Genomic DNA, 23,397 nt, shown 5'->3' on the forward strand with positions numbered 1-23,397 from the left:
TCACGAGAACTATTGGGATTTTTGGCACAGGGCACCAAGAAGTGAGAAAAATCCTCAGTCGCTATTGATGCATCCTAAAAATGGACCCAGATATCGGTGACTTGAATGGCGACTCTCCTTCCATGACATTTTGTAGGGTACGCAATCCGAAGGACCGGCTGGTCCGTAGCTTTCTAAAACTCCTAAAATCTCGCACTTGACTGTTCACAAACATCAGGGGTAATTTTAGATGTAGTGGCTGCATTGCCTGCAGATCTATGACAGTCAGCAAGTGTTTCACAAGCACTGTCAATTCCCAAAAGTTCAAAATCAGGACTTTTATCAACTGCAAGACCATGGGAGTTATTTATCTTATCACCTGCTCCTGTGGCCTGCAGTATGTTGTAAAGACCATCCGTGCTTGTCGGTGAACATCCGCAATTTGAGGGATTCCCCCATTGAAAGACACGTTGTCGATTCACATGCAGGAGACCAGGGAGTGATGACTTTTTTGGGTATAGAAAGGATTTTACAGTCATCTAGAGGAGGTGACATTGACAATAGGCTGTTGAGAAAGGAACTGGAGTGGATATTTCGCCTTGGTACAGAGAAACCTAGGGACCTGAATGATCAAAGCAGCTATACATGTTTCATCTAACATTACAAGCCCCTCTTGAGTTTAGGCTTACCACTCCCTTCCTTTCCTAGTCTTAATTTTAAGCCTAGGTATCATCTCTGACATTTATCTATCCCCTGCTAACCTCCATTTGGACCCCTGCTTCCCTCTCTACTATTTTCACCCATACTGGGCACATCGGGACTTGGGACTAGGGATGAGTGAATCGACTTCGGATGAAACATCCAAAGTCAATTTACATAAAACTTTGTTCTAATACTGTAAGTAGCTGGAGCTCCATATAGTATTAGAATGTATTGGCTCCGATGAGCCGAATTATTGCTTTGCCAAGTAACTTCATAAATTAATTAGTACTGTAAAAAAAAACTACCTTGGAACTAAACCCGAGTTCGGGAAATGTTTTTTTACAGTACAAATTAATTTTTGAAGTTATTGCGTGAAGTCTAACTTTGGCTAATTAGAGCCAATACATTCTAATACTGTACGGAGCTCCTGCTCTGTACAGTATTAGAACTAAGTTTTATGCGAATCGACTTCGGATTCGCTCATCCCTACTCGGGACTATGGGCTCTGGCTGGACATGCCCCTCTCCTATGGTTGGCCACTGCAGACAGCCCCTTCCCTGCTTTTTCAGCTCATCCCTATTTAATGAGCAGAAACCGGCAGGCGCGCACGGCCATACCAGTGCCGATGCTGCTGCATGCTCCATGTGCGGCGTCCTCCGCTAGTTACCTAACTTAGGAAATTAGCCAGTATTCTTAGCACTCTTGTGCATGGCTCCTGATGAAGTGCCCGACACAGGGTTACTAGAAAAGAGTCGAGCAGGGCTGGGAATGATCAGTCAGACTTAAATTAAGCGGTGGAAGGGGTTCTCCTGGGACCACTCTGGTTGTCAACCACTCTGGTTGTTCTCCAAGGACACCCATGTGCTTTACCTGGGCTAATGATATGTACCCCTTGTTCAACTAGGCACCCGAGATTTATCCAGGTTAGTCACCATGCCTGGTTTTGTTAAGGTGCTGAGTGGTGGCACGACTGAGACTACATAATCATAGCAGTCCAGTCTATTGTATGTACCATTCAGGTTATAATACACTCTGGGGAGACTCGCGACTGTGCATATCCATAAGTTTTGTTAATTCTCATCCGCTGTCTGATGTATGGGGAGGTGAAGACATATACACCCTCACCCAGTACTTACCCCATCTGCCTATCTCTATAGACTAGGGAGAGGGATTAGCCTTGTTTTATTTATGTATATTCTCAATAAAGTTTTATGTTATTTTTAACCGTTCTTCTAGGTAGTGATTTTATTTCAACTTGTCAAATAGCCCTACAAATTTACAGTTTTGTGTATCCAGCTTCCACAAAGATCTATGTTTCTTCATAGTTAGATTACAGGCAAATCCTATGCATCTATCCTCCCTTCTTTTAAAAAGAAGAAAATAGTACAGGAGTACTACAAGGAAGGACTGTTTGAACTAATACTTATCATTTGGTCTTTCAAGCTGGTTTTTCAAGCATGTAGACTGGTACTCTGATCGTATGTGTCCAAGGTGATGGAATTGACATTCAGAACTGTATAAAGCTTCATTCTGTGGATAGTTGGGAACTACTGTACAAGTGCGACTGACTGGACATTTTCTTCCATGCCATGTTTGTATATTTCTCCAGTATATCTGGGTGCTGTAGACTTCTCAATGGTATATTCAACCATGCTTGCACCAAAAGTGTGGAGAAAATCTTTGACCTTCTACATAGTTTATATCCCTATGTCTATACTCACGATGGTGTGTAAAAGAGTGGTTGAGTAGTCCCCTTTGAAAAAACTGTGCATACCATGTAGTTTAAGAGACAAGTTTTACTAAATCTTTGCAACACACAGTGGCACAACATGCTTGATGGTTACAGATCTCATATATGGCAGACAAGCTTAGTGGTTGCAGTACATTCTAGGTGGCATTATTACTTCAACCTTTTAGAATGAAACATTTTATAATTTTTTTCTCACAAGACACCACTGACCTCAGGCCAGTGTCGACTTCGCACAGACCTCCCAACAGTGTAAACTTCCCAATGATTTTCAGAACGTGTTGCAGTAAATTGATAACTCATGCTGCTTCGGGGGCATCTCACACAGATTTTTGCAAGACTATCCCAAGTCCACTACTCCCAAGCAGCAAAGAATCTCAAGGTTAGATCACTGTCTGATTTCAGTGACACTCTCCATGGCTTATTCAGTGATATCACTGGTGACAACTGTTGCGTAATGTGTCTCTTAAGAGCACGCTAGATGATGGACCATGCAGCTTTTCCACAGGTCTCACACACTCCAGTCTTAGCCCACTACCCTTCTTGCAAAGGTGAAACCACTCCAATTCCAAAAATAAACAAGTCCATCTTGGCATCCTGCTCACCAATGCAACCCTAGTGGACAGGTCTCAGGCAAAACAGTTCACAAAGGCCACTTGCAGGTCTACTTGACACCACTCGTGTACCCTCTACACTTAGCTCCATGGCAACAAAACATACCCTTTTCATTTCTTTCTTTATTTTTTTTACTGCTTTTACCATCCAGTAGGCATGCTGTCTTTATTCTGTGGGTCATTATGGTTTGCTACTTTTGCACAATAAAAACACTTAAAAAAACAACTTGTTTTTCTGTCTCCTCAATTTGTGACCCATAACATTTTTGTTTTTCCTTTCATAGAACTGTATGTGGGCTTGTTTTTTTTTAGGAAGAGCTATACTTTTTACAGAGATTACATTGTGGGATAAATAAAGGGATCATTTTATTCTCTGGGTCAATACATTTATATAATTTTTTTTAGGTAGACATGAGTGAATTTTTTTAAATTCGTTTTAGGTCCTATTCGCAAGAATCAGTTGTCAGATTTAATTCAGGTCCTAATACATTTGACCTAAATCAGTGCCCCAATTTCCCCGAAAAGTCATTCACAACACTCTGAGGTCTCCTGTGACTGTATCCAACACGTTTGAAGCTCTTTAACACCATGACAACATTAATAATGTAAAAATGACAGCGACACATATAGCTAGGGTTAAATGCATGGTAACAAACAGCCTGTTTTAAAATGCACTGTTGTTTTTTCTATTCTTTTTAACATTAAAAAACGGTCCAAAATTATCCCTTTTTGGGGATTAGCAACATGTTTGGTGCTATGTTAATAAACAAAAGTATATATACCGGTATATATGAATGAATTTACCGGTAATTCGTTTAGAATTGATTAACTCATCTCTAGTTGTAGTTTTAATTACACACAACTTTTGTTTGCAATTTATTTGTGCAATTATAACTTTTATTATATGCTAATTAGCCTGCTCCTAGAGGCTCCGTTCGCCCACCTCTTTCCACTTCCTTCTACTCTTGATTGACAGGGCGAGGCCAGCGTTGGTCTCCCCCTGCCGGCCCTGTCTGCCGGGGAAATCTCGCACCTGCGCCGTCCCGTTCAGTATTCAGCGCAGGTGCAGTAAGGGAAGGACGCTTGCCGGCTTCCTCACTGCGCCTGTGCTGAATACTTCACAGTGAGGAAGCCGGCAGCCGGCGAGCGTCCTTCCCTCACTGCGCCTGCGCCAAATACTGTACGGAACGGAGCAGGTGTGAGATTTCCATGTCAATCAAAAGTAGAAAGGAGTGGAAAGAGGTGGGCGAACAGAAACCCTTTAAAGGAATACCAAATTTATATGTGTTTCTTTATTACTTTTGCACAATAAAACACTTAAAAAATTGTTTTGGGTTGATGAAAGGAGCAGTGTGAGGGCTTGTATTTTGGCAGGACAAGTTAAAGTTTTCATTAGTACTTTTTTGAGTGTATGAGTTTTTGATTGCTTTCTATAAAATTTTTGGAGAGGCAGATAAACATAAACAGACCTCAACTTTGTCATTTCTTTTTCATAGCTGCATAGTTACATAGTAAGGTTTAAAAAAGACACAAGTTCAAGCTCCAACCGCACTGTATTGATTCAGATGAAGGCAAAACCCTATGAAATGGTTGACAGTAAACTTACCTGTTGGGGCTCCAGCAACGCGATCGTTAGCTTCCTTAGCAACCTTGGCTCTGGGCGACACAGGTAGTGGACCGATTGACAGTTTGTCTCAAAAATTTCTTCTCAAGTCAATGGCATTGTAAAAATAAGTCCCTGGATCTCATACTGTAATAGACTTACCTGTTGGGGCTCCAGCAACGCGAACCTTAGCAACCTTGTGTGATGCTCTGTTTCTCCCCACTGCGCGTGTTCTCTGGGGGACACAGGCAGTGGACCGATTGACAGTCCATCTGCTCAATCAAGTTTAGCTTTGTGTATGACCATAATGGAGCATCAGGCCGCCGGACCAATCAGGTTCTGTTGTGGAGACCTGGCACTCTATTTAAATCACAGTGTTTCTGACCTTGGCTTGACTTCTGACCATTCTTTGCCTCACGTTTGGTACTTTGCGGCCCTGTGTCGTAACACATACATGTAACTAATGATCATTACTTGCAATAAAAGCATCTAGACCCCTCTTGAACTTGTTCAATCAACTACCACAATAATGTGTGGCAGACAGAGTTGCTTAAAGAGGACCTTTCACCGCTCCTGACATGCCTGTTCTAATAGCTACATGCATTCCCCGTGTAATAACAGTTCTGGAGCATCTATTCTTATGGCTCTATGTTGTGCCGTTCCTTTATTATTTCTACTAGAAGTTATGAAAGACTTGCTAGCAGTCTGCAGTAAGGGTACAGAGGGGAGGTAACAAGTTGAGGGCGTGTCCCTGCACAGTCTCACTCTATCCAATTAGTGCTATCATTTTCAGACTATGCAGGTACACACCACAACTGGTTACCTCCCCTCTGTACCTTTACTGAAGGCTAATAGCAATTAATTCATAACTTCTAGTAGAAATAATAAAGGAATGGTGCAACATAGAGCCATAAGAATAGATGCTCCAGAATTGTTATTACATGGAGAATGCATGAAACTATTAAAACAGGCATGTAAGGAGAGGTGAAAGGTCCTCTTTAATCTCACTACCCATACTCATGTCTATGATGAGTAGAAAACCTGCTTTCCTCTAGATGTAGGTGACACTCTCTAGTCACAGTTACAAGCCTAAGTATAAAAAATCATTAGAAAGATCTCTGTACTGTCCATTGACATATTTGCTTTAGAAAGTGCTAAACTGAGTAAGTTTTTAACCAGTCTTGTTACTGCAATCCACACATTCCCTTAACCCCTTCCGGACCCAGACAGTTTTCACCTTTAGGACCCAGCTTAATTTTGCAAATCTGACGTGTCACTTTGTGGTAATAATTTCGGAATGCTTTTAGTTTTCTAAGAGATTCTGAGACTGTGTTTTTTTAAACATTGTAATATGGGTCGCTATGTTTAGCCTTTATGTTTTAAAAATGCAATTTTCTAAATTTGAATTTCTCTGCTTTTAAGACAGACAGTAATACCTCACAAAAATAGTATTAATTAACATTCCCCATATGTCCCTACATGTTGGCATCATTTTATGAATGTTATTTATTTATTTTGGTTTTTAGGACGTTAGAAGGGTTAGAATTTTAGAAGTGATTTTTCACATTTTCAAGAAAATTTCCCAAACCAACTTTTTTAAGGGTCAGCTTAGTTCTGAAGTGACTTTGAGGGGCATATATTAAAGAAACCACCCATATATGACCCCATTTCATAAAGTATACCCTTTAGGTTATTCAAACAGACTCTGTTACCACTTTAGGAACTCCACACCAAGCAAAGAAGACACGGTTGTGTGCATAAGGCCTTATGCTCTACTTCTGGCTTTAGAAACACTCATCATGTGGCCCCTATTCTTTTTGCCTGAATGTATGAGTGGGCTCATGACCGGCGTATTGTCGAGTCGCTCACCCCTTAACCTCCCCATTTCCAACCCAATAATGACAGACTCAGCAAGTGGATTTATTGGCCACAGCAGCCTTTTATTAATAACATAAATACAATAAATACCATAAATATAACTAACCCAAGGCCTTCCCACCTGAAGGTCCCCACACCAAGAACCTTAGAAAGAACCTAGAGAAATGGGGGGAGGGTCCTTGGTGCCCCGTAAAATGACGTATAACTGCCCCGCCCTCAGTTAACTTACCTGTAGCTGATAAACGCCAGCTCAGAGGCAGAAACCGGTAACCATGAGCAACAAACGTGGGCCGTTAACCTCCATATCACACTTCAAAACCAATACCTGGGGAGTCCAGAGCCCCCTTTGGATCCCTCCCCACCATGCCAGAGCCACCATAACCACCAATTCCAAGGACCCATCACCGCCCACGACACAAGAAGGTGAACACCTCACCTCCTTGCGTCCCGCCACACCCGTAACGCCAAATCAATCCAGTCCTGCAAACCTGAACACCAGAGATCAATCCCTATCACATTTAGGTGTACCTCAACACTTCTTCAAAATGCCCCTTCACCCGACTCCAGCTCTCTATGCTGAACAGCAATTCCACCGTTCCTTGCTACAAACCTACCCACACTTGTTCACCTTTTTCCTCGCTTTAATCAGCCGTTCCACAGACCTCGCGTTCTTCCAGTGCTTATGCGGCACCATGTCTGACCAAACCGTCACCAGTTGCGGATACTGCGCCCACAACCTCAGCAAGTCAAACTTGATGTTCTTCACAAGCTCCCGGAAGGGGCGCGCCACCAAATCGTTCCCCCCTACATGCAACAAAAACAACCAAAATTTCGGGGGGCATATCTAACCATGCAAACCTGTGAAACTCAGTAAGAACCCGACTTCACAGCATGCCTCTCATCCCCAACTATCGGATCAACGCCACATCTCTTGAAAAACTCAACTGCCTTCCATCCGGCCTGACCGCTGCTCGTAACGCTCCCCAGAACACATAAGAGTACCCCATAATCCACACCAAACACTGTGAAAAACCTGTAGGGAACACAAAAATAGCACACATCAAATCCATTCCGGAACCGAATAGACTACCAATGACCAATGCACCGATTCCTCCACCAATCCCCACCTAGCCGGTTCTGTGGCCGCGCCTATCCAAAAAGAATGACCCCCATACAACGAGGGGTCTGATCCAACCCCTTCAAGCAGGCTCTCATAACAGCTATAAACTGGAAATGAGAAAGAAACAACCTATCCTCATGAACCAACAACGGTCTAACCTCCAAACTCTCTCCCTCCCCAAAATTCCCTAAGGCATTGAACCGGCCTCACGTTCAATCCTGCCAGCTGATACAACACCACCTGACAACCCCGCCCCAATTGATCCCTCTTTGACCTCCTGATGCAAAACTCCAACCTATCATCAAATAACTCCACATCCTTTCCGCAAAGGCTCCCGGCCCGACTCTTACTCAGACTAACCAACTCCCCAATCCCCAGTGCCCTAAAAAAGGCGAGCGAAAAAGGCAGCTTAAACAGCCCGACCTCCCCCGCTGACACACACTCTAGCTGTCCCATCATATCTACCAACAAAGCAAACAAAACCGGTCGACGTTGATCCACCCCCGATGAACGCTTCCTCCAACACCTTAGGGCCTGTGCAACCCAAAACGATTTGTCACATCCACTGCCTCCTGGCACCTACAACCAAAAGCCACCCCTTCCATAAACTTGTTCAATCTGGAAAACAACCATCCCTCCTCCCTACAGTGCCCCAGCCAAAGCAACATCAAAGCTCCATCATTCAACCCACTTCCTTGAAAATGCTGCCTCCAAATCTCCCAAAAGAACCATGCCCTCGCATACGAGCCCAGGTCACCGCCAACAAGGAACCCCTCACCAGATCTTTAACTGACCAAATGGCAGATTCCACTGCTCCTGGGGAAAGCTTGTTTCTTCCAACACCCGAAAATGCTCCCACTGGAAACGAGACAAAGCATCTGTAATTAAGTTACTAACCCCAGGGACATGAGACGCTACCACCCATGTGTTCAAGGATAAGCAACCCAAAATCAAATGCGGAAGCAAGTGCACGACCAGTGGCGATGAAGCTGAATTGCGATTAATGGCCTCAACCACCCCCATATTGTTGCAATGAAATCCCACCTTCCGTTTGCTAAAAATTCACCCCAAATGGACACCGCCACCACAATGGGAAAGAGCTTTAGCAACACCAATTTCTGCACTAAACCTTCCTCCTTCCATTTATTCGGCAACTCTCCAACACACCAATGACCCCCCAAATACGCCCCGAAAACTTGACCCCTCGCCGCATCTGTAAACAAATCCAAATCTGCTGCCAACACCCTGTCCGCCATCCACAAATACCGCCAGTTATACATTTAAAAAAATGACGCCCACACCCTCAAGTCATCTTGCAACTCACGATTAATCCGAACAAAATGATGTAGAGCCCCCACCCTGCCGTCACCTATGCCAACTTCCTACAAAAGATCCTCCCCATGGGCATTATACTGCATGCAAAATTAAGCTTTCCCAATAGGGACTGCAACTCGCGAAGCTGCATTTTCTGCCGATCGCACGCCGCAGACACCCCCCCGCCGTAGATCCATGACTTTATCCTCTGGCAACCGGCACTCCATAGCCACAGTATCAATGACTGTAGCTGGCCAGATAAGACCTGTCCTAGGTTGCTAACATAGCTTATATGTTTATACAGCTAGACCTGCCAATAAGCTTAATACAGTTCCTATGTTTGTGTGTTAAAGACAAAAGCAGAGTTATTTACAGTGACTTCATGTTTGGATGTCATGTAATAGTTATATTTTCTGTCCACAGAAGCAGAAAAAGATAATGTGCCTTTAAGATTTATTATATAAATGTAAGCCTCACACACAGCAGGAGTTTTGACCAATTATAGCCAGCCTCACACACAGCCTGTGTGGGAAATCCCCCTAGCAGGAGCTGCTAGAATCATTAAACTAGAGGAAAGAAGCTGAACAGACACACACTCCACAAAGAGCTATGTTTTATGGAAGCAGAAAGGCCAAAATACGTATTTAAAACAGTTATATTATGTTCCTACTGTTAATATAGTAATTAGAACTGAATACTGAACCATACAAACGAACTACTGAGCCATACAATCATGCAATCGAAATTGCATACAAATGCGAATTGCTCATACCAGATCAAAAGCAATTGTATAGAGCAAACTGCAAACCAAGTAGAGCAAGTAAACTATTGGTTAACCTCAGATATACCTCTCAGAGAGATCATAAAGTGCTTAAATAACTTAAAGTCAGAGTACAGATACTGAAGAGAGAAATATATCCACCATTTTATGTTGAATGACAAGATTGAACAGTTGAACCACCATCTTATGCATACCGCCATTTTATGATACTTTATTCGACACGTGTTTTGTACATGGTCTATCTGCTGCAGAGGCGGCAGTGTTATATATGAAGAAAAGTTGAAGTTAATAAAGAAGTTACAGTCAGGTCCATAAATATTGGGACATCGACACAATTCTAACATTTTTGGCGCTTAACACCACCACAATGGATCTGAAATGAAACGATGAAATGAAACGGTGGAAAGACGCGCACCTCTAAACAAACGTCCGAAACCCAAAAGGGGAGAAAACTAATAGACCTTGCCCATACCGAGGAAGAAAAAAAGAATGGTTTCTTCAATCTGTCTAAATACTACCTCACACCTAATAAAATCCAACTATTAGGTAAAGGTTTATCCTTTTGCCCAACCAATGGACCGATGCCTTTGAATTATTTGTAGATCTTAATCAATTTGTGAGAAAATTAACCCTTCATAGACACTTCACCATAAAGAACCACATTTGCCCTATTCCTGAAAAGGCAACGATTATTAGCAACCCATTTGAACCCATTTCCCTCTCCAGTCCATCTTCTGCACCTTACACGATGGCCTACCTCCCCAGCCCTCTACCTGTTTCTGTTTCCAATTCTGCGTTCATCCCGTCCACTATCAAACCCAAATCCGTGTTCTACCCTTTGGAGAGCAGGGGTCCGCATATTGAGACATTCTACAATATGGTCATGGCTGACTTTAAAGATAATTTCTCCACTATAGCATTTACAGATAAAGAAAAAAATCTTAGTCCAGAACTGACCTTAGCCTTGAATTCACAGGCCCGGAACAGAGATATCGTTATAAAAAGCGCTGACAAGGGAGGGTGTATAGTCATCATGGACACCAGTTACTATATCCTGGAATCCCTCCGTATCCTTTTGGATCGGGATTACTACGAACCTTTAACACACAATCCCACCCAAGAATATAAAAAAGAACTGCACTAACTCATAGATGAGGGTTTCACCAATGGTATTATTGATAAGAAAATGAGAATATATTTAAAAGCACCTCATCCATCTATGGCCAGATTCTACTTCCTACCGAAAATACATAAATCACTCACCAACCCTCCTGGCAGACCTATCATTTCGGGTATTGGCTCAATTACTACCAACCTCTCTAAATACATTGATGGTATATTACAAAACTACGTTGTGAAACTACCCTCCTATCTCAAAGACACGTCCCACCTGTTAAATATTCTTGACACTTTCCAGTGGGAAAAAAGTTACAATTGGGTGACTCTAGATGTGTCATCTCTGTACAGCAATATGCTCCACTCCTATGGCTTAAAGGCCATTGAAGATGTCTTATTGTCTGATCCTAATATGCCTAAATCACAAGGCTCCTTCATTTTACAATCTATTAATTTCATCTTGAAACACAATTATTTTGAGTTCCAGGGTAACATTTACCGTCAAGAAAAAGGGACTGCGATGGGCACCAAATTCACCCCATTGTATGCAAACTTATTAATGGGAGAATTGGAAGATCAAATGGGCCTCCTCCCACATCCCAGTGTAAATCTGTATAAGAGATACATCGATGACATCATAATAGTTTGGGATGGCAACCATGATGCTCTATCAACATTTGTGAAAACAAATGGAACTTATCTTTCACTCTTAAAAAAACATCCAAAAGAAGCTGTATTTCTGGATCTTCATCTCAGTATAGTGGATAACCGTATTGTAAGCAGAACACACTTCAAATGTATTGACACTAATAGCTATCTAGATTTCAATAGCTGCCACCATCATCGGTGGAAGAACAACATACCGTACAGCCAGATGAGAAGGCTGAGAAGGAATTGTTCCGACAATATGGTACTTAACCAACAATTAGACATGGTGGGAAAAAGATTTCTAGAGAAAGGTTACCCTAGAAATCTTATTAATGAATCCAAAAAGAGAACCTTATTAGCGAGCCAAAAAGAGAGCCTATTAAAGAACAAAAAAGAAGAACCAACCGACTCTAACCAGGGCCAGCGCCACCTGTAAAGCAATCTAGGCAGCCACCTAGGGCGCAATTTAGCAGGGGGCGCCGGCCCCGTGCGGTTTAAAAAAAAAGCGTTGGTTAAGTGGCGGCCGGGCCGGTCCTGCCGCAAGTTATTTTTTTTAAGTATCGCGGTGGGCTCTCCCCCGCACCGGGCGGCTGCCGCACTGCCCGGGCTAGTGCGTCTATGATTGTGCACCGCCCGGGCGCAGCCTGAAGAGAGGGACTGACAGGAGGGAAGCGCCTCTAATGTAGCGTGGCCGAGCTCTGTTCGGTCCGCGGTACAGGAGCTTTTGTTTCCTGTACCCGGCCGGACTGACAGGAAGTGCTCACTTAGGGTGCACTTCCTTTCAGTCCGGCCGGGTACAGGAAACAAATGCTCCTGTACCGCGGACCGAACAGAGCTCGGCCACGCTACACTAGAGGTGGGGGGGGGGATTAGAGTGACAAGGGAGTGGGGGGGGGGGAAGGAGAGTGACAAGGTAGGGGGGAATGAGAGTGACAAGGGATGGCGGGAGAAGAGAGTGTCAAGGGAGGGGGGAGAAGAGAGTGATAAGAGAGGGAGGGGGGAGAAGAGAGTGACAACGGAGGGGGAGAAGAGAGTGACAACGGAGGGAGAGGGGAGAAGAGAGTCACAAGGGAGGGTGGGGGAGAAGAGAGTGACAAGGGAGGGGGGAAGAAGAGAGTGACAAGGGAGGGAGGGGGGGAGTAGAGAGTGACAAGAGAGGGAGGAGGAGAAGAGAGTGACAAGGGAGGGGGGGAGAATAGAGTGACAAGGGAGGGGGGAGAAGAGAGTGACAAGGGAGGGGGGAGAAGAGAGTGACAAGGGAGGGAGGGGGGAGAAGAGAGTGACCAGGGAGAGAGGGGGGAGAAGAGTGTGACAAGGAAGGGGGGGGGGGAGAAGAGAGTGACAAGGGAGGGGGGGGAGAAGAGAGTGACAAGGGAGAGAGGGGGGAGAAAAGAGTGACAAGGGAGGGGGGGAGAAAAGAGTGACAAGGGACGGGGGAGAAGAGAGTGACAAGGGAGTCCCCAGAGACAGACCAAGAGCCAGACCGCAGCCAGAGACCAGATCATCTTATTGTCCTGTGGTAAGTAGACAATGCAATATGTTTATTATTTAATTGTTTAGTTATTAATACTACATTGGAAACTAATTTGCCTCACATTAAAAGGACACTATAGTCCAAGAACCAGTACAGTTTAATGTAGTGGTACTGGTGTCTATAGCCTGTTCCTGCAGAGAACAGACACTGTGCAGTACTGGTGGTAAAGGAGCACTATAGTGGCAGGAAAACAAACTTATTTTCCTGGCACTATATAGTTGTTAGGAGTGGGGCAACCTCGTGTCTCCCTCCCACTGGGCTGAAGGGGTTAAAAGCCCTTTAGCCACTTACCTTTCTCCAGCGCCGGCACTGGGAACTCTTCTCCCCCATCCTCCTCTCAGCTGCGAATGCGCACGCATTCAAAACTATTTTCTGCGTCTTCCCACTGTAATTTTCAGAGTTGCGGAAGCACCTCTAGCGGCTGTCAGGGAGACAGCTACAAGAAGCTTGATTAACCCTAAGGGAAACATAGCAGTTCTTTTAATATGCTGAGAAAGGGGTGGAACATATGTGATGTCATGATATGGGCAGATAATCTGATAAGAGGGGGGGGGGCGGCAATTTTTATCTTGCCTAGGGCGGCAAAAATCCTTGCACCGGCCCTGACTCTAACACCTCCCCCTTGAGTCTGATCACTCGTTACAACATTAAACACACAATGATTAGAAATATTCTTACAAAAAATTAGCCACTACTGAGAAAGGACCCTATTATAGGGACTAACATCCCCAAAGTCCCCAACTTGATCTTTAGAAGGGCTAAAACACTGAAAGAGACCCTAGCACCATCTTGCCCTGGAAAATCCAGATGTAAATGCTGCACCATGATTTCCCACAACATTAAGGAAGTGAACGTCACCACCCATAAAGACCCTATCCGCTTACGACATAATATGAATTGTAACACCTCATATGTGATATATCTGTTCCACTGCTCTTGCAATATATACTATGTGGGACGCACTACACAAATGTTGCGTGAAGCATAGCATAGGTCCAACATAAACAGAAAAGTCACTACTCATAGTGTCTCCTGCCATTTCTTTATGCACCATGATGGTGATCCCAGTTACCTCAGAGTAACCTCCCCTTGAATGGGTACCCCAATCATACCAGACACTGTGCCGTAAATACATGTTTTGGATCTACAAACTCAATACTCTGGTTCCCTTTGGCCTTAATGAGTCACTAGAGTATGTAAACTACTAAAAGAAGACCCTGAGAGGAACACAAAAAATGAATTTCAGATAAGGCTTCATTGAGGCATAATCACTTTTAATGTAGTTTTAAGGTTCTCTTTTCTCCTTCTATCTAATTTTAATAAGATGCCGTTTTACCTTTATTTTGCCCAGGTTTATTAGCATCTCTGTACATCTGTACACGCGACTATATAGTGAACATATAGTGCCTCTAAGTTGGTATGATGATATGGCCCCTCTTGTATATGGTGACTAATGTCACGACCCTATATCTTTTTTATCTTGCTGGTTGCATGGACGCTATTGGTCTCTCGATAGTTTGGTGTTTACTTATATTCGCTAGGACAAGACCCCTCACCAAATCTGTATGTGTGCATGGATACATGTGTATATATTTAAATTTCCCTATTACATGGACATGGAAGCGATGTATCGCTATACCAGTAAGGGCTCTTGGCCTGTCTTTTGGCCTCCTCTCATCTGCCAAGCAACAGCACCATCCGTAACAGGTATGGATGGTGCTCTTTGGAATATTTATATTCGTTTTTACTTCTTTCCATCCAAGCTTATAGTAGGGAAGCATCTGCGTTCCACTATGAACATACAAGACGTCACTTCCGGTTCCGGGATGATAGGCGCAAAAAATGCAATTTTTTCACTGATTGGTATATGTATAAATATGTATGTATCTATAAGGTATATGTTCTGCATTTGCTCCTGAGGAAGGGGAACCTCTGTCCCCGAAACGCATTGAGCCCTACATTTTCCGAATAAAGTGATTGATCCGAAGCCTCCACGGTGTGCTGCCTTCTGTCACTGCTACTCTACGTGCGATTCTGGCCAGGGGGGTTTAGGTCACAGGTGTTATGTGCTTGTCCTGATGACCACCCCCCAGCGAAGTGAGTGCATTAATATTTTAATATTTTATCATACATTTTTATCAATTGTGAATTTTACCATCAGTACGACCACTATTTCTTAGTACTTTTTCTAGTTACCCATCGACATAGCATAATTCACTGTCTCCTTCACGATATACTTTATATATTTTATTTATTTGGACCTGCCTAACTGGGCTACAGCCGATTTACCAATACAGCACTCAAGCTGTAAGATGGTCTACCTACAGTAACTGCACCCATCACCATCGGGTCTGCTCACGGGCCCTACACCCTAGACCATTATCTCCTTTACACGAAGCCACATTGCCGCACATTATATAGTCGCATTCTTTTTGGAGTGGCGCTCACTCTCCGCCTCCCCTCCTCTTCTATCCTTCACCCAGCGGTGGGTGACTGTCCACTGTGAAACTGCTCACACGGACACCATCTGGAATCCACACTTCCAACATTGCTGTTAACTGCAGACTGTCTATGCTTTGGGTCATTGTCCATCTGCACTGTGAAGCGCCGTCCAATGAGTTCTGAAGCATTTGGCTGAATATGAGCAGATAATATTGCCTGAAACACTTCAGAATTCATCCTGCTGCTTTTGTCAGCAGTCACATCATCAATAAATACAAGGGAACCAGTTCCATTGGCAGCCCTACATGCCCACGCCATGACACCACCACCACCATGCTTCACTGATGGGGTGGTATGCTTAAGATCATGAGTAGTTCCTTTCCTTCTCCATACTCTTCTCTTCCCATCACTCTGGTACAAGTTGATCTTGGTCTCATCTGTCTATAGGATGTTGTTCCAGGACTGTGAAGGCTTTTTTAGATGTCGTTTGGCAAACTCTAATCTGGCCTTCCTTTTTTTGAACCTCACCAATAGTTTACATCTTGTGGTGAACCCTCTGTATTCACTCTGGTTAAGTCTTCTCTTGATTGTTGACTTTGACAAACATACACCTACCTCCTGGAGAGTGTTCTTAGTCTGGCCAACTGTTGTAAAGGGTGTTTTCTTCACCAGGGAAAGAATTCTTCGGTCATCCACCACAGTTGTTTTCCGTGGTCTTCCGGGTCTTTTGGTGTTGCTGAGCTCACCGGTGTGTTCCTTCTTTTTTTAGAATGTTCCAAACAGTTGTTTTGGCCACGCCTAATGTTTTTGCTATCTCTCTGATGGGTTTGTTTTGTTTTTTCAGATGCAAATAGCACACTTGAAATAAACTCTGGACCTTTTATCTGCTCATTGTAATTGGGATAATGAGAGAATAACACACACCTGGCCATGGAACAGCTGAGAAGCCAATTGTCCCATTACTTTTGGTCCCTTAACATTTGGGAGGCACATATGCAAACTGTTGAAATTCCTACACCGTTCACCTGATTTGGATGTAAATACCCTCAAATTAAAGTTGACAGTCTGCAGTTAAAGCACATATTGTTTGTTTCATTTCAAATCCATTGTGGTGGTGTACAGAGCCAAACATTTTAGAATTGTGTTAATGTCCCAATATTTATGGACCTGACTGTATTTCAAGCATTTGGTGAGCTCTTTAAACCTACTGTTTCCATAGAACTGCGCTAGAGGAATTACAGAGTAATAGACAGTCTGGTTAGACTAAAAAGTCAGAGATATCAGGATTCTTCTAATGCCACAGCGCAAAAGGCACTTCATAGTGCAGCGCCGGCCACAATGACTATAGCCAAAAGACTCAACTGTGTCGTAGGGCCCTCCGTCTTCTCAGACGCAAAAGGAACCCCTATAGCCAAAAGACTCAACTGTGTCGTAGGGCCCTCCGTCTTCTCAGACGCAAAAGGAACCCCGAAAAGGCAAGACATGGCTTCAAACGAATGCAACATTACGGAACAGCCATTCGAACTGAACGGCCCGATGAACAAAAAATCATCCAGATAATGGATGATGGAACCCCAACCTGACCACTCTCGTACCACCCACTCCAAGAAAGACTGAACTGTTCAAAATAGGAGCATGAAACCGAACAACCCATAGGCAAACTCTAATCAATGAAAAATCCCTGTCCAAAAAGCACCCCAACAAGTGCCGCCTCAATATCCACCTTGGCCAACAAGGCTCCCTGCCCATAATACCGTAACCAACAGCCTAATCAAACGACGTATACATGACAGAGCACAATTTTGGCACAATCCCGTCATTAACCAAGCCCCCCTTTGGAAACGAAAGGTGATGTATAAGGTGAAATTTTTTAGGCTCCATTTTTGGCACAACCCCTAATGGTGACACCCGCAAATCCTACATCGGCAATTCTCTAAAGGGCCCTGCCATGCGACCTAACTACGCTTCTTTCCGCAATTTCTCCATCACCACTCCAGGAAACTCCATTCCGCCGCCTCCACATTAGGGTGCCTATTTAGAAAATGCTCCATCTCGGCTACCTCGTTTGGTGTCCGCCCCTTTTCCCGCCGCATCACTCCAACTTTTTCCTTATCACCTTTGAAGCACGTCTGTGCTCCGTGGTTCCCACCTCATAAGGAACACTCATGCTTAAATTTGCACTTGTCCCCATACTTGCAACCCCCCTCGTTGAACAGAAAATATAACCCCTTAAGCGAGGCTGCCAAGCTCTCTGATTGCACAGAACCCCCGGTGCCCCTCCGAAAGGAGTCATCACCCGCATCCACAGACTAATGTCATTATGGTCCCAGCGCATACTAGGCCGAACCGCCTTTCGCCATCGAAACTGCTCATCGTACCTCAACCACCCCTACCCCCCCATACACTCGGTACTCCTCCCCTATTGCGTCCAGGTAACAGAAAAGCGCCGAACAATTGACTGGCGCTTTCTCCCCAATAACACTGGCCAGGTTCACAAACGCCTGCAACCAGTTAGAGAAGGTCTGCGGAATCAAACGATAACACTGCTTGGCTTTCTCCTTCTTTTTCCTATCGTCCCGCCTATCCCGATCCAAATTAAAATGCTCAAGCGGGAGAAGCGAAAATCTGTCCACGTACTCCCCTTTCCAATTTTTTTTCCTAACCTCGTGCTTCAAGTGGGCCCCCAGGGGCCCCTCAAGATACACACTCATAAACCTCCCCCTTAGCCGCGTCATCCACTCGCGGCTCCTCCCCATCCCTCTCTTTAGTCCCTTCCCTCTCCTTATCCCCGTCCTTATCCGCTGATCCATGCTGCGCTGCCCCAAGTGCCCCCTCAGCCCCCGTACCCAATCCGTATCCCCGTCCCACCTGTTCCTCTTTCCGCACTTGGTTACTCGGTAACATCGCTCCTTGTACGCCCCACGCCTCCAATGGCGACCCCGCCACATACCTCATACCTACTAACCCTGTCACCAATTTCTGCAACCCCAACAATAACTCCCCCAACCCTCCCGTAACGGACACCCCTGAGCCCCCCCGACCCCGGCAGCCCCCCCACTACAAACAACCGCTAATGAGGAATCCCTGCACATCTCACCTGGCTGCGGCAACGCTATGATTCCACCAGCTGAAACGTGAGGAATTGGGACTTGACTGGCGTGGAACTCTCTTCCGGCCGACCTCTGATCTTCAGCACCTCCTGCGGCCCTTTTTGCTTCCACCGACTCTAAAGCCTGCAAATCTGCAGCTGAGCCACCAGAGGTTGCCCTTGTCATGACTGGAGATGCCAAGACCTGCAGGTTTGCAGCCTCGCCACTAGATGCCACCCTTCTTCCAACTGGAGCCGCCTCTGAGCCAGCACCGCGTTGCCCGAGTAAGTAACCAGGCAAAGGGCCGCCATCTTGATCCCACCATCCTGTCGTTTAGACCCGCACATCTCTCCCCCTCTGGGCTTGGCTTGGCCCCCCCGCCGATCCAGTTCTCCCCGGTGCATGCATCTGAGGAGGGGGCATCCCGCAAACCCCCTCCTGGGGTCCCACCTTACCATAGGATCCCTCCCGGCACGCAACCGCCTAGATGTCCTTCTACTCACTGTGGCACATGCCAGAGGGTCCCCGGAGGGGCTCCTTACCTGGCGCCGCACCCTCGGGATCAACTCAGGACTAAGGTGCGCCAGAGGCCTGGTCCTCCACAGCTGGTTTATGGGGATTGCTGATGGCGCCGCATCCCCGGACCCCGGAAGCATGCCTTGAACTGAAGCCTGCAGCCATCCCGATCGTCTACATTCCGCTGCCGCACAGAGCTTTGCCAGGATCGTTTCCACCTCAGACATCGTGGGACAAGATCAACGTCACAAGAGGTTCTGCAGCAGCTTAGACACGGGCTGCTGCCACACTGCTGTCCCTACAAAATGGCCCCTTTTCTCGCCCTTGCTACCCCTTTAAAGCCCTAAGCCCACCTCTAGCACCCTCTCAATCACTATTCCTCCTCCTTAACCGCTTACGTCCCAGGCTCCCCTCCCTCCAAGCCCCAGTCATGCCAGGCATCCATCCACCCTGGTGGAGGGAGTAAAAGAGCATCATATGCATTTTGAGGCCTAATGTGGTGATTTACACCACTTGTTCTGACACATGTAAATGCCTCGGGGTGAAATCATAAATAGAACCTCCGATAATTTACACCCTTTTATTAAAGGGTGTAGTCAGAATTTTAACCTCACAGGTGTTTTGCAAAAGTTAATGCACACATCATATGGTGCAAAGGGAAAATTGCAATGTTTCCACAGAAGTGATGAGTGAAATTTTGGAAAATTCGATTCGTCAGCTTCGCCAAACTTTTTCTAGAAATTTGATTTGTTCCGAATTACTTTGTCACTGATTGCTTTTCATTCTATGGAGCGGGTGCAATGACGGGGAATTGCAATCGAGCCCCCCACCATTATTTAACCCTTCAGATGCCATTTATTAGTGCTGATTGCAGCATCAATATAGTTGCATAGGGGATTAATCCAAGGTTAAAAAAATATATATATGTTATACTCACCTCATCCACTTGATCGTTTAGAGGCTATCTGCTCCGTCTTGATTGAAGAAAACCCACCAACCGTGCATGAAAAATATTAACATATTTTATTTTAAGGTTTTTGTACTTTTACAGAATTTGTAAAAGCATTTTGTGCAATTTTTTTCCCAGCAATAGTCTTGTGTGAGGGCTTTGTGTTTTCTGGAGGGGTGAGGTACCATTTTTGGGAACATAAGATTTTTTAATCGCTTGATGTTTTTGGGAGGCAAGGTGATAAAAAAATGGCTGTTCTGGCATCATTTTTTTTTCACAGCATTCATCTGATGGGGGCATATCATTGGACACTTTTATAGAGCAGGTCTTTACAAATGTGGCAATATCATTTTTTTTTTCAGTTTTACACAATAAAAGCATTTAAAAAAATCTGAAAACAAAGAAAAGGATTCTTTACGGTAAGAGCAGTGAGACTATGGAGATCTCTGCCTGAGGAGGTGGTGATGGTGAGTACAATAAAGGAATTCAAGCGGGCCTGGATGAATTTCTGTATTGTAATAATATTACAGGCTATAGCTACTAGAGAGGGGTTGCTGCTCCAGGGAGTTATCTGATTGCCTTTTTGGAGTCTAAAATTAATTTTCCCCCCCTTAAAGGGGTTGTCCGGGATTGGGGACATTACTCTAATAGTACAAGTGTGGCATACACATTACATACAAGCAGGTAGTACCTTTGGCACAGATTTCTGCAGCCCCGTTTTCATCTTTGAAATTCCTGGCCGGAAGTTACTGTTTTCTTCTCCTCAGTGACGTACCGGGTCCCTTGCAGGCAAGCAAAGCTTCCTCTTCCGCTGCTCAGGGAGCCCGGTGACGTCACTGGCAGCAAATGAATTGAGGTGAATATGGATGAGGGGGCGGAGTTACAGCGGCTGGCCGATATCCCGCTAAGCCCGCCCCTTAACCAGCTCAGCTCCGCCCCTCCAGTGCGGTGAGCTGCAGAATGAATTGAGGTAAATATTGATGAGGGGGCGGAGTTACAGCAGAGCAGAGAGACAGCTGTAACTACCTGATGCTGCGCTGCCCCAGGACCCACAGGGCAGTGCAGCCGGAAGTCAGGTAAAGATAAACAGATATATAAACAATGAGTGGGGGACCGTTGGAGCCACATAGAAGTGGCAAAAATAACTGAAAATGTATGGAGGTCTTTACTTAGCTGTACATTGTGAGTAAACGTGTTTTTTTAAAAAACATTTGGTCCCGGACAACCCCTTTAAGTGGGGAAAATTGGCTTGTACCTCACAGTTTTTTTTTTTTACCTTTCTCTGGATCAACTTGCAGGATAACAGGCCAAACTAGAATGACAAATGTCTTTTTTCGGCCTTATATACTATGTTACTATATACTATGTTACTATGTTTTTGTGTCACCATTTACTCAAAGCCATATTTTTTCACTTTTGTGGTGATGGTCTTATGAAAAGCAGTTTTTTTGTGGGATGAGGTGACATTTTTATTGGTTCCATTTTGGGGTACATATAGCTTTTTGTTTGCATGATATTATGTTTTTTGGGAGACAAGGTGACCAAAAAAAGGCTGTTCTGGCATAGCATTCACTTGTTGGGGTAGATCATGAGATATTTTTTATAGAGCAGGTCATTACTTGCATGGTAAAACCTAATATGTTTTTTGTTTTTTTTTTTACTTTTTTCTACTTATTACAGTAGTAAATGGCTTGATGAGGAGAAGGGGGCTTTTTACACTTGAAACTTTTTTTTTTTTTTTTACAAAACTATATGTCTTTGACATTTTTTAAAGTCCCACTAGGGAACTTCAACTCTTGAGGGTCTGATGGTTGTTTCAGTGCAGTATAATACATGCTGTATTAAAACTTTCAGTTTCACGCTGACGTTTTGCCTATAAGACCTGTCCTGGTGCTGGACCTTATAGGCTTCCAGAGCTGACAGACAAAAAAAACTTTGTTTCCAGGTGCAATTGCAATGTGCCTGTCTGCAGGGGCCCCTGAATTAAGTAATATCGTGACGCCTGCACCTTGATGGTGCAAAATGTTGAGAGTGGCAGCAGCATGGAGATAGAAGAATGAGGCAGGTTCGAATCCAACTAAGAACTTTACTATAACCAGGGTCCTGATAACAGTTTACATCCAGCAATACACATGCAGGTTGGATGTGATGAATCCCAGTAACAGGCTGTACTTGTAGTTATGTCTCAGGCTAGGGTAATTAGTTATGTACTCACTGATATCCAGCTCTTTGCCTTGCTTAAATCTCAGTAGAGGTAGTTTAAGTCTTAGTCTACTACACACAAGTGATGCAACAGAAATCTTATCTGTCCTGAAAATAACGGTGAGGCTGCCGGAAGCTAATAAATCCTTCACCTAGATACAAAGGCGCCTAGAGCCTAGAATAATGGCTTTGTCCTTCCTTTGTCTTTATTAACTCTTTCTTACTTGAACTAACTTCCACTCAACACAGCTAGCAGCTGCACTCTCACTCCTTTAACTCCTACTCCTCCTCTCACTGCAACTAGGCCTTAACTGAGGTATATATATCCTAGTGCTACCCCCATCTAGTGGTGGAATGTGTGTAGTGCACCTGACAGCCTGGTAACAGGGATTTCACATACGAATAAAATATAGCATGATATAACATGTGACATAACAAGCTTTTGCAGTGCCCACGTACACTAGTGGGATGCTACATACCCCCTTGTTTAATATGTGTTGCCCTCGACACATCCTTGATGAAGTCTCCTGAAAGATATATAGGGAAAGAAGAAGCATGCATGCATAAAGAACATTACCATAACCCTATTCTTGTAGTCTCTTCTTTTAGCTGCAAGAGAAATAGGTTAGGCATATATATATATATATATACATTCAGGAATATGAAGATACATTAAAGTATAATCTGGGTGACAAGGGGCCGTCGTTCTCCTTCAAGACTGGTGATCTGGGGCGCTGACCTGGCACAGCGAACAGTCAAAACCAGGATAGTCCATAATGAAATACAACAATATATCTTACAGGAGGCTCACAGGGCATGTGTCAATAGTGGAATATCACGGAGGCTCAAGTATGTTAAAGTCTATCTCTGGGCACAAGGCTTAAACATTGCAACAAACAAGTAAAAGCAGGTTTGTAGATAGTCCTTAGGATAAGGCAAAACAATCGAAGTAATAAGTCTCTCACCCGCCTCTGTAGTTTCAAATTGTAAGGAAAGGGAATTACTGTTGAACAGGGAGGGCTGGAAGTCTTCTTCTCGGCTGCGGCTGCAGAAATTCTCTGTAACAGTCAGGCGGTTGTCCCTTAGTATTCCGGTCGGATCTCCGAAGCGGTAGCGACTCCATAGACTTTGGTTCAAGAGAACTGGGTACATCTGGGGTTTCT

This window comes from Bufo gargarizans, chromosome 10, assembly GCF_014858855.1.
Source record: "Bufo gargarizans isolate SCDJY-AF-19 chromosome 10, ASM1485885v1, whole genome shotgun sequence".
Classification (NCBI taxonomy): domain Eukaryota; kingdom Metazoa; phylum Chordata; class Amphibia; order Anura; family Bufonidae; genus Bufo; species Bufo gargarizans.